Here is a 12969-nt window from a genome sequence, read left to right as displayed (position 1 = left end):
GGCCAGCTAATCTATATCAATGAAATCCTATCTAAAGTGCAACAAACAAGCAAACAAATACAACAAAGTTATGTTTCAAAACAGACAGAGGGGCTGGGAAGCAGCTCAGCAGGAACAGGGCTTGCTTGGCACACACAGAGCCCTAGGCTCCATCCTCAGTACCACATCATAGAAAACCAGATGTGTCAGCACCTTCTAATCCTGGCCCTGAGGAAGGAAAGTAACCAGAGACGGCAGGAGTCAAGGTCAGCCCAGCTCTCTAGTCAATTGATGCTAGCCTTTCTCAAAACCCCCAAAAAACAGTTCCTGTAGTTAAGAGTGATGTGTTTATAAAAAGATAAAGAGAGAGGGAATATGATCTATGGGGGTGTGGTGAGGTATGGGGGAAGGGGATGTCTCAGTGGGCCCACACCAAGGCATCCCTCCCCCCTGAGGGACCAGCTACATTAGAGAAAGTATAGTATAGAATAGGGTTTATTCAGGGTATGGGGAGGGGAGTTAAGAGGGTGATAAAGGCAGAGAGAGGGAGAGAGTAGAGAAGTAGAGGCCAGCCATGACCGACCACGTGGAATAGGGAAGGGAGGGAGGAAGGGAAGAGCCCAAGAGGGCATGAGAACAAGAGAGCAAGAGAAGAAGAGTGCCTGGCGTGGTGGCACACGCCTTTAATCCCAGCACTTGGGAGGCAGAGGCAGGCAGATTTCTGAGTTCGAGGCCAGCCTGGTCTACAGAGTGAGTTCCAGGACAGCCAGGGCTATACAGAGAAACCCTGTCTCAAAAAACAAACAAACAAACAAAAAAAGAGAGAACAAGAGTAAGAGGAGGGGGCAAGCACCCCTGTTTATAGTGGGCCAGGCCTACCTGGCTATTGCAAGGTAACTATGGGGAGGAGCACACCTGGCAGTTGCCAGGTAACTGTGGGGTGGAGTTTAGACAGAATGCTAACAAAGAATACACACTACTGTGTCAGAAGACCCATACTAGATAGCCCATGATAGCTTGTAACAGTGACTCCAGGAAATCTGACCCCTCTGTCTTCCATGGGGATCTGGGCTCCTTGGCTCATACCTTTAGTCCCAGCACTTGGGAAGCAGAGGTAGGTGGATTGCTGTAAATTTGAAGCCAACCTGATCTACACATCAAATGTGAGGATAGCCAGGGATACAGAGAAACTCTGTCTTGAAAAACACCAAAACAGGGCTGGAGAGATGGCTCAGCGGTTAAGAACACCCACTGCTCTTCTGAAGGTTGTGAGTTCAAATCCCAGCAACCACATGGTGGCTCACAACCATCTGTAATGAGATCTGACTCCCTCTTCTGGAGTGTCTGAAGACAGCTACAGTGTACTTACATATAATAATAAATAAATAAATCTTTTAAAAGAAAGAAAGAAAAACACCAAAACAAACAAAGTAATTAGAATAAAACTAGAACCAAACCAAGGGAAATAGAAAAGGATGCGACTGGGCGCTGAGAGTTGTAGGTATGTGCACCATGCCTGGCTCCTGGCATCTGTAGTTTCCAACAGGAAGGGAAATGTCACTTGTTCCCCTCTATGTAATATTTAAGTTACACATGCACAACAGGCCAGAGGTGACAGACCCTCAGGAGTTGGAATTTCAGGTGGTTTTGAGCCACCTATGTGGGAGCTGGTTAACAAACTCTGGTCTTCCAGAAAACCATCTCTCCAACCTCCAATATTTTGCTTTTCTTTAGCTTTCTTCAGAGTTTCTCTTCTTTATTTCCTCCCAGTAGTTTTCCTGTGGTGTATTTTTCATTCCCCCTTCTCCTTTCCCATGTCTTCTCTGTACTGACCCAGGCCTCAAAACATTCAAGGCCTTCAGTTTTCTTTTTCAAATTGTGTGAGGAGCCATATTTGTGCATAGTGTGTGAGGGTGCACAGGCGGAGGCAGGTGTTCTCTGCCTGCTTTCTTCCTTTGAGACAGGCTCTCTTACTGAACTTGGAGCTTGCCTTGCTTTTGGCTAGGCTGGAAGCCAACAAGCAGCCATCTACCCTGTCTCTCCCCATCCTGCTGGGGTTACAAGTGTTTGTGGAGCTAGTGCTACCTTGTCTCTGATCATTGTAACAATAATACAAAGGAAAAGAGGTTGTCATTTACAAAAGGACTCAGGAACAGTATGGAGGGAAAAGAAAACCAAACAAACCCCTCTGGTTGTTGGTGTTCTTGGAAAAAGGGATACTGCAGGATGACTTGGGCCTTGCTGGCAGCAGAGGGACCAGCTCTGACAACTGAACACTGGCAGCTTAGCAGAAGCCCTTTTCTAGTTTCACAAAAGGCGCCTTAGCAAGCCAGTCCAAATCCTAAAGCCTCATCAGATCTGGGGGTCTGAGAAGTCATTACCCAAGGGTTCTCGCCTGAGGAGACTTCCTGGTTTGCCTGCTATGTCTCTGGACTCAGTTAGGCAAAGGCTCTGAGAAGCCTTCGAAACAACCCATAAAACCTCGGATAACAATCATTGACTATTTACAAAAGGCTACTTCATAGCCTAGGTGCTATCATTTCAGAATTCATGGCAGATTCAATAGCTCTGCTAACATTCTGCTACATCTGGTCCTCATGTTCCTACAGCAAGCTATCCTAAATGCTGACTCATCACTGCAGACATCCCTCTTTCAAAGATATTTATTTTAATGTCAGGGACACCATCCTCCAAGCCTCCCAGCTGGCTTGTATGGTGGGAGGGAGACGGCAACACAGTCCTTAAGAGGTGAAGAATGAGACTGGAGACAGCACCATTTATGCAGGACTGGATCATACCCTTCAGAAACTGGCCTAGTGGTTTACTTTCATTATACGTTTAAACATAGTAAAATTTTGAGGGGGGCTGGAGAGATGGCTCAGTGGTTAAGAGCGCTGACTGCTCTTCCAGAGATCCTGAGTTCAATTCCCAGCAACCACATGGTGGCTCACAGCCATCTGTAATGAGATCTGACACCCTCTTCTGGTGTGTCTGAAGACAGCTACAGTGTACTTACATATAATAAATAAATCCTTCAAAAAAACCAAAAATAAATAAATAAATCTTAAAAAAAAAAGAACTTTGAGGAACAGTCTCCATGTGACAGTATCATAGCAAAGCTTCACAGCTGGCGACACTGAAATGTCTTTGCAAAGTATAAAAGTACCTGTGACCTTTTACAATAAGAGTCAGTTTTGGGGGGCTGGTGAGATGGCTCAGTGGGTAAGAGCACCCGACTGCTCTTCCGAAGGTCCGGAGTTCAAATCCCAGCAACCACATGGTGGCTCACAACCATCCGTAACGAGATCTGGTGCCCTCTTCTGGAGTGTCTGAAGACAGCTACAGTGTACTTACATATAATAAATAAATAAATCTTTAAAAAAAAAAAAAAGAGTCAGTTTTGGGGCTGATAATGAGAGTTCATGACTAGGGCCTAGTCCAGTGCACCTCAACCTTCCTAACACTGCAACCCTTTAACTATAGTTCTTCATGGTGTGGTGGCCCCAGCATAAAATTGCTTTTGTTGCTACTTTAGAGCTGTAATTTTGCTAGTTAAAATTGAAATGTAACTATCTGATAGGAAGGCTATCTGATTGAACTGCTAGCTGTGAGAAGGGTCTGTGATAAGCATAAGGATAGATTCTATTGGTGGAGAATGCAAAGTACATGGGGCCTTTTTCATAGGGGTGCGTTCTCTTTGCTGAGAGGCAGAGCTCAGGACATGGGGATCAGGTGGAGGCTGCCTTGTAACTGACGAGCAGAGCTCAGGCTGCATTATTCCCTTGCTTTGAAGAAAGTAGGCACGAGTGACTGAAAATCCTGGTTTCTCCAATGCTGTGCTTCGTATGTGTATGCGTGTTTTGTCTGTATGCCTGGAGCTAGAGGAAATAGCAGGTCCCTTGAAACTGGAATTACTGATGGTTGTGACTGTTATGTGGGTGCTGGGAACCAAACCTGGGTCCTCTGGAAGAGCAGCTAGTGCTCTTAAACCCTCAGGCATGTCACCATCCGTACCTCTCCTCTTGAGAATTTTTCATTGTGTAATCCAGGGTGTTCTGCTCTCATTTTAGCTCAGGTTGCCCTCACACTTAGTGCAGTCCTCTTGCCGTACCCTCCTGACGACTAGGAGCGTGGACACCACCTCACTTGCTCTTGAACTTTGGGTTCTTCTTTTTTTCTGAGTACCTGGACTATATCACAGCCAGTGATAGTCTCTGTCTGTCTGTCTGTCTATCTGTCTCTCTCCCCTCCCATATCTTTTACTTTTTTAAAAAAACCATCAAGGAATTCAGTTTTTACGGGAGAGAAACACAAATCAATTAATGGTTAAAACAATACAGTAACAACATTCACATTTATGAGATTAAAGCACAATACAATAACATTAACATTTATGACAGAAATACACACAAAAATGAGTATCTCTGGGTCAATACTGAACTGTTAACTGAACAGGAGACTATTTAGTGTGACAATCCTGAGTTGTGTTTCTTGATCAGTCTCTTTATGTTTATTCTGCCTCTGGCTTATTGATTATATAGAAATTAAAATTTTTTACTAAATTGAGCAACCACTTTGCCATCTTCTTCTTGGTTGTTCTCTGTTTTCAGTTATTTTGGTTATAAAAGCATACATATGCTACACTGCAGCACTCACCCTCAGCCCTCAAAGCCAGTTTGCCGGGTCCTTGGAACAGCTTGGGTCCAGGAATGCTGACAAGGGGAGACGAGAGAACAAAGAAATGATAACTACTAAAGAAACAACAGACACATGGACACAGACTTCCTGGGACAGAGGAGCTCAGCATGTTGATAACACACAGCTGACCAGCGAGAGGGGCTATTGCATACAGCTGAACAGACAGGGCTATTACAGATAAACAAAAAGGCAGGTCTAGCTAGTCTATGAGAGGTCAGCATTGGAACTGGGACCTGAGGAATGTTTTGCCAATCCTCTGAGCCTCACCTAGGGAAAGCTTTGCCACGTGCATGGGTTGAGGCGTTCTGGTCCTTCACAGATCAAAGGTTACCTCCTGTTCACTCTCTTCCTCAGTCTCCCCTGCTCTGCTCTCTAAAGGGGATTGCTTATATTGACCATCAATTCCAGCAAGCATCTTTCCCAGGTGGGTACTGCATGCCCCCAGTTACAGCACTGGTGTATCTGAGGAAGAAGGACCTTGAGTTGTAGGTCACCCTGGGCTACGTAGAAGACACACGTGTCCAAAGAAGTAAAAAGAAAAACAGAAAGAAACACCTAAACCAGTGTGATGCCTCATGCTTGTAACCCCAGCGTGTGGGGAGTTTGGGCAGGCGGATCACCGTCAACTCAAGGACTGCCTAGGTAAAGAGTGAGACCAGCCTCCAAGTACACCCTAATGCCAGACAGTGGTGACGCACACCTTTCATCCCAGCACTGAGAAGCAGAGGCAGGCCATCTCTGCAGGGTCTAGAGAAAGATTTCCAGGGCTACATAGAGAAACCAGGGCTTGAAAAACATGCCCAGTGCCACATGCCTGCCCTAGCAGCTACAGGGGAGGGAGGTGGACCTGAGATAATCACTTGAACCTGCCAGGAGACTAGCAGCACAGCAGGTTCTCCTCACATGTGAGAAACAGAGGACCTCCATAGTGGGCAGGGAGGATAGGTCAGTGGGTAGCGCCCTTGGCCTGACCGCGTGAGGAATTGAGTTGGAACCCTCAGAACCCAGTTGTGTTCGAGTAGCATGCATAGGTACTGTCAGTGCTCCTCCAGTGAGAGGTGTACTAGGGAGAAAGAATCCCCGCAGGCTGGCCGACTGCCTAGCTGTGCGGTAGCAAAACAGTAACCGGTTTCAAACAAGGTAGACCGTGAGGGCTGCACCCGAGTGGCACATGTGCATTCGTGTTTGCACATTCTCTTAAGTTTCTGTTGTGAAGAGATACCAGGCCCAAAGAAATTTATTAAAGAAAGTTGAATTGGAGCTTGCTTACGGTTTCAGAACGGTGCGGATCGATTGTGGACAGGAGGAGTGTGGTGCCAGGCATGCATGACCATGGGGGCAGTAGCTGGGAGTTTACAGAGAGCTTACTGGGAATGGTGGCTACCCACCACAGGTGACACACTTCCTCTAACAAGGCCACACTTCTGAATCTTTTCCACACAGTTCACTAGGAACCAAGAATTGAAACATGAGCCTCTGGGGCCCATTCTGATTCAAGCTGCCACACACAAAAGTCCAAACCAAAATTTAAATACACCCAAGCTTAGTTGAAGGAAGTAAATATATTTGCAGTTAGTCAATCTGTGCACATGCACATAGAAAGATAATTGGGGTCTCAAAATACATGGTGGCTTGCCAGAGCCGTGCCTGCCTTTAATTGCAGTACTCAAAGGCAGAGGATTGTAGATTTCTGTGAGTTCAAGGTCAACTTGGTCTACATAATGAGTTCTAAGACAATCATGGCTCCAAATTGAGACCTGTCTGAAAAACAGAAGAAAATTACAGTGTGGCCACTATTATCTGAAGTGAAGAGGTGAAGGAAGGCTTACAGAGAACAAATAAATAGTATTGTTTTATTGACTTCTTAACTATCACTGCAGAATGAATGTAGATTTATTTTTAAAATTTTTACATTTATTTATTGTGTATGTGTTACACAGAAGACAGCTGTGGGAGTTGGTTCTTACCTTTCACCATGTGTATTGTGTTTTATAAAAAAGAAAGGGGAGCCAGGGATTTGTTTGGCAGAGGCACAGTATGTTTTTTCAGGGCGGGGGGGGGGGGGGAGAGGCCGGCCATGAACACCTGCAGAAACAGGAGGAGGGGAATGGGGAGAGAAAGGACAGAGAGAGAAGAGGGGAAGAGAGTAAGAGAGAGAGGAGGGAGCAAGCAGCCCCTTTTATAGTGAGTCATGCATATTTGACTGTTGCCAGGTAACTGGGGTGGAGCCTAGAAGAAATGCTAACAGTGTGTTTCTGGGAATCAAACTCAGGTTTTCAGTACTGGTGGAAAGTGCCACCCATAGGCCCTGATTTATTAAAGAAAAGTGAGAAAAATTCCCAAGAGTGGGAAGGGCTCCAGGGGGAATGCCCCTGTCTTAGTTACGGTTTTACTGCTGTGAACAGATAACATGGCCAAGGCAAATCTTATAAAAAAAAAACAACAACAACATTTAATTGGGGCTGGCTTACAGGTCCAGAGGTTCAGTCCATTATCATCAAGGTGGGAGCATGACAGGCATGGCGCAGGCAGAGCTGAGAGTTCTACATCTTCATCCAAAGGCTGCTAGTAGAAGACTGACATCCAGGCAGCTAGGGTGAGGATCTTAAGCCCACACCCACAGTGACATACCTACTCTGCCACACCTATTTGAACAAGGCCACAGCTCCAAATGGTGCCACTCTCTGGCCCAAGAATATACAAACCATCACACCCCCTTTGTTTCTTAAGAGGATTTGTGTGTGTGTGTGTGCATGCACATGTATGTGTGCAAGAATCCATGAAGGTCAGAAAAGGATATTCAGAGCCTTTGTCATTGGAGTTAAAGGCGTTTGTGACCTGCCTGTTGTAGGTGCTAGGATCCTCTCTGACAGAGCCAGCACTCCACCTGCTGAGCCATCTCTCAGCCTTTGATTATTTGTGGGGATGGTTCTCACTTTTTACCCAGGTGGTGTGGAACTTAATGTGTAGCCTAGTCTGACCTCAAACTTGTGGCTAACTAACCCTGTTGTCAGCCTCCTGAGTGGGAGGATTATATGTATGACCCAACATGTCTAGCAGGTTCAATCTTACAACATGCTAGAGAAGTGTTCGGGCTCATGTGCTATTGGAGCATCTACTCAAAGAAGACCAAGGTATAGCATGTGTGGTGAAGGGGGGGAGAGTGTCTCAAAAAGTGGAAAGTAAGTGGGGAATCGCCTTTAATTCAGCAGTTGGGAGGCAGAAGTAGAGGGATCTCCAAGTTCAAGGCCAGCCTATGCTACAAAGGGAGGTTTAGGCCTGCCAGAGTGAGACCCAATCTCAAAAGCAAAGAAAACAAAAACAAAAAGGGAGAACGAAGAATGGAAAAGTCTTAAATATTGAAGGGCCGTACCAGAGAGCCCAGAGTTTGTATGGGAGCCATCTTCAGGTGTGAAATACATGGGAGGAGGCAAAGGTATGGTGGATAGTTTCTCCACACTGTCAGCGTGTGCACATAAACCAGAGGACGGTGTTGCCGCCGCTTTTCTTTCCTATGACTTTAGAGTGGTTCTTGGCATGGACGTACCCATGTCAACAACACATTCAGTCAGGACTTCACTCAGAACTTTCCTTTCCTCAAGTCACACACCGCTCTTAGGACTAGACAGAAAAGGGACCCACCTTTTCCCATCTGTTGTGAAACACATGTCAGGCAATGCAACAGCTCTAAGAAAAGGAACTAACGCTTCTACTGGTAAGATGATAAAATGGGATGGCATTTTAAAATAGTGATCAAGTATGTAGCCAGTAACTGTGCTACTAATTACCATGTGGCCAGTTCGCTTTGTCTATCTTTTTCCTTTCAGAGTAGAGGAAATCTGGAATGTCTAAACGCTGATTCCTGTTTGATGTAAAAAACTGGATTTCATGTAGATGTGGCTGGCTTCAAAAATCCTAAAACTGGCTTCAAATTCCTGACCCCTTGCCTTCAGCGCCCACGTGCTAGGATTACAGCAGTGAGCCACCATGCCTTTCACCAACAGAATTTATTAAATAGAGCGTGCAGTCCTGGAATTGCCATTTTCCCCGCGTGGATTTTCGTTTGTTCCTCACAGGAGGCCTCCGGTTTGAGCCAGAAGTCTAAACCGTCGCGCGTCTGCGAACTCGCGTGCGCCTCCGCGGCCGGAGCGCAGTCGCGGGCGGGCATCAGGGCGGTGCGTGGCCGTCCGTGACGCAAGACCCGTCGTAGACGGAAGTGGGACGGGGCAAGAGAGGACTGTGATCCGATTGGCTGTTCGGCGACCGTATGCTAATCGCGGTGACAGTCTGCGTGGTGTAGGGAAACGGTAGCGACTCAAAATGCCCCGTGGACAGGGTCTGGAGAGGTTTCTGTCTGTCAGAGCCGGTGTCCCCGCGTGGGCAGACGCGGTGTGAGATAGAGGCGCGGCCAGGGATGGCACGGGGCGTCTGTGCGTCAGTCGCCGTGACTAAGATGTGGGTGCGTCCGGAGCAGTGCGTCGCCGTGTGGAGCGTGAAGTTAAGACTATACTTTCAGGGATCATTTCTATAGTTCGTTACTAGAGAAGTTTCTCTGACTGTGTAGAGCACCCGAAACCACGAGGACGAGAGGTAGCGTCCCCTCCTGAGCGTGAAGCCGGCTCTAGGTGCTGCTTGATTGCAGCTGCCTCTTGCCATTGATGATCGTTCTTCTCTCCTTCGGGAGGGTGAGAGGGAGGGAACGCAGTCTGAGTGGACTCGGTTTACCTTTTGTAATTTTTGAAAATAGAAAATTTGTGAATTTGCATATACTCAGAAAGACTACACTAAAATGAAGTGCTGCCTGGTCCGTGAAACTGGCCACATATCCATTTATTGCGCTAAAGCAAGGAAGTCAGTCATACTGCTTCACTGGGTCAGGGAGTCTTACACAAGAATGCATAGTACAAGGGCTGGTGAGATGGCTCAGCAGGTAAGAGCACTGAATGTTCTTTCAAAGATCCTGGGTTCAAATCCCAGCAACCATGTGGTGGATTTGAACTCAGGATCAAAACAACCATCCATAACCAGATCTGATGCCCTCTTCTGGAGTGTCAAAAGACAGCAACAGCTTACTTACATAAAAAAATAAGTAAATAATTTAAATAAGTAAATAAAATAGGTAAATAAATATATTTTTTTCTTATTTTCTTTTTACATACATTTCAAGTGCTATCCCGAAAGTTCCCTATACTCTCTCTCTACGCCCTGCTCCTCTATCCACACTCCTGCTTCTTGGCCCTGGCATCCCCCTGTACTGGGGCATATAAAGTTTGCAAGACCAAAGGGGCCTCTCTTCCCAATGATGGCTGACTAGGCCATCTTCTGCTACATATGCAGCTAGAGACACGAGCTCTGGGGATACTGGTTAGTTCATATTTTTGTTCCACCTATAGGGTTGCAGACCCCTTCAGCTCCTTGGGAGCTCTCTCTAGCTTAAAAATAAGGAAAGCTTCACGAATTTGCGTGTCATCCTTGCGCAGGGGCCATGCTAATCTCTGTATCATTCCAATTTTAGTATATGTGCTGCCGAAACGAGCACAATAAATCTTTTTTTTTTTGGTTTTTCGAGACAGGGTTTCTCTGTATAATAAATCTTTTTTTTTTTTTAAGTTATACATTAAAAAAAGAATGCATAGTACAGCCCAGGTATTTATTCCCCGTTGTTGCCCTCCCTTTTCTGATTGAGGGTCATAGAATATTCTCTGAATCCTCTTCCCTGGGCAAAGGTTGGTAGAGAGAGGCTGTTCACAGGCCAGTGAGCTTTACATGTACTGTGACAGAAGGAAAGAGAGGAGTGATTTTGCATTTAGCTATCCTCCCCCCCCCCAAAAAAAAAAAAGGTTTAGTTTGGTAGAGGTGTTATGTATAAAGAACACCCTTGGGACTGGTGAGATGGCTCAGTGGGTAAGAGCACCCGACTGCTCTTCTGAAGGTCCGGAGTTCAAATCCCAGCAACCACATGGTGGCTCACAACCATCTGTAACAAAGATCTGATGCCCTCTTCTGGAGTGTCTGAAGACAGCTACAGTGTACTTACATATAATAAATAAATAAATCTTTAAAAAAAAAAAAAGAACACCCTTTCTGTGCCACTGGTGAGTTAGAGATTAAAATAATGGGATCACTAAAGACCAGTACGCCCTTCTGGGTCTGAGTGCGTTCCCATGTAGGAGATAAAACCAATTCTGGAAGTGTCTGAGCTCCTTCCATATATAACTGTAATTTTTAGCGTAATGGTGACCTTGTAGTAGCTGTTAAATAGCACTGAGCGACATCCGCATCAGGCCCTCCTATATCATAAAGCTGAGTGGGACTAAACAAGCTGAAAAGACAGACATTGGTGGCTGTGCCAGGGAAATGGGGATAAAAGCCCCTTCATCCTAGTGCTGATGCTGGATATACAGACGGCAATGGCAAAGATGGACCACACATTTGTTTCAAAGACTAATTCTAAAACCCAAAGTAAACATTGATGCTCAAAGTTAGCATAGTTTGGAGCTATCCAGGAATTGCAGAGAAATGTATTTTCATAGAAATCAAGTTTTTTTTTTTGTGTGTGTGTGTGTGTGTGTATGTACACTATATCACTTTGACAACTATGTTTTATTCGTGGAGATAAGTTTGTTCCTTTTGTTTTTGTTTTTGTTTTGTTTTGTTTTGTTTTTTTTTTTTCAAGACAGGGTTTCTCTGTGTAGCCCTGGCTGTCCTGGAACTCACTCTGTAGACCAGGCTGATCTGAAACTCGGAAATCTGCCTGCCTCTGTCTCCCAAGTGCTAGGATTAAAGGCGAGTGCAACCACTGCCTGGCAGTAATGTGCAGTTTTAATCCTAGGGATTGGGAGACAGAGGCAGGTGGGTCTCTGAGTTCAGGCCAGGTTGTTTTACATCTGTGTAGCAAGTTTCCGGCCGAGAGAGCTGCACGGTGAGATCAGTTTTCAGACATGCTGTGGGAGACCAGCTTGTGCCAGCCACAAAAGTGAGTCCAGGGCAGGCTGAGCTGCACACTGAGTATTTCTCAAGAACAGAACAGTTGAGTGTTGTGCTAACATGCCAGAGTAAGAGGATCACCCAAAATTCAAGGCTGTTCTCTTCAGAATGAGTTCCAGGCCAGCCAGAGCCTTGGTCAGAATTATAGAGTGGGACTCCCTGTGGATCTCCCCAACATTGTAATATCCAAAATGGATTCAAGACCACCCAGTCCCTTCCCCCTTGGAAAAGGACTTCCAAACTGTCCTAGCAGGCCAAGTGCAGGGCCAGACAAGGACGCTGGCTGACTAAACCAATGTCAAAACATAGTCTTGGTGGTCAAAATGATTAAGCCTGCAACTACCAAACAATACTAGCTGTTCTCAGAGAAATAACCATAACAAGATTAGCAATTCTCCTGCCCCACCCCCACCCTACACTGAATTCTGACAAAGACCACAAACCACCCTGACCTTGTTGCTAGAATCCCCCTGATGTTAATAGCTATGACGTTAATTGCTGATCCATAAGTTCAAAATGTACTATTACTTTGCTGACCAAATCATAATAACCCACCATGGGGGCTGGCAAAGTGAGTCACTAGGCAAAGGGTTACTTAGTCACTATACAAACCAACCAATGCCTGAAAGGGTTACTTGCTACACCAATGAGAACCCTGTTGCTCAAATCTGCCCCTTACAAAGGTATAAAAAGTGTGTCCTTTCTTTGTTCTGGGTCTCTCCTCTGGCCTGTGTGCTGGGAGGGGAGTCCCCAACATGTTAGATCAATAAAAATCTTCATGGGGGGGGGGCGGTGGTGGCACAGGCCTTTAATCCCAGCACTTGGGAGGCAGAGGCAGGCGGATTTCTGAGTTTGAGGCCAGCCTGGACTACATACAGAGTGAGTTCCAGGACAGCCATGGCTACACAGAGAAACTCTGTCTTTTTTTTTTTTTTTTTTTTTGGTTTTTCGAGACAGGGTTTCTCTGTGTAGCCCTGGCTGTCCTGGAACTCACTTTGTAGACCAGGCTGGCCTCGAACTCAGAAATCCGCCTGCCTCAGCTTCCCGAGTGCTGGGATTAAAGGCGTGCGCCACCACGCCCAGCTGAGAAACTCTGTCTTGAAAACGAAAAAGCAAACAAACAAAAACAAACAAACAAACAAACAAACAAACAACAAACAAACAAAAATTCCTCATGCAGTTTGCAGCGATGGCAGTGATCTCTGTGTTCTTTGTGAATAATGGTCTTTTGATGATCTACAACCACATGACAAATCATTACAAAGTCCAGAGTGGCTTCAAATTCTCAGAGCTCTGAGAGCCTCA

General features: G+C 45.8%; 1 protein-coding gene, 2 non-coding genes and 1 pseudogene across 5 annotated transcripts in view; 2 read left to right on the top strand and 2 right to left on the bottom strand.

The window, feature by feature from the left end:
- Tex14 (testis expressed 14, intercellular bridge forming factor) overlaps positions 1-12969 on the top strand; it is a 164995-nt gene that overhangs the window by 27132 nt on the left and 124894 nt on the right. The window lies entirely within an intron of this gene.
- Positions 9178-9392, top strand: LOC115032751 (small nucleolar RNA U3). Its single transcript, XR_015045084.1, has one exon. It is a non-coding gene; the product is annotated as a small nucleolar RNA U3 (small nucleolar RNA).
- LOC115032592 (U6 spliceosomal RNA) lies at positions 10113-10216 on the bottom strand. The gene has a single exon (XR_003838237.1). It is a non-coding gene; the product is annotated as a U6 spliceosomal RNA (small nuclear RNA).
- Positions 12494-12748, bottom strand: LOC147001431 (signal recognition particle RNA; annotated as a pseudogene).

This window comes from Mus caroli, unplaced genomic scaffold (assembly GCF_978045245.1).
Source record: "Mus caroli unplaced genomic scaffold, Mus_caroli_1 scaffold_13, whole genome shotgun sequence".
Lineage (NCBI taxonomy): Eukaryota > Metazoa > Chordata > Mammalia > Rodentia > Muridae > Mus > Mus caroli.
Note: the sequence above shows the minus strand (reverse complement) of the source record. Positions and strands in the feature narration are given on the sequence as shown.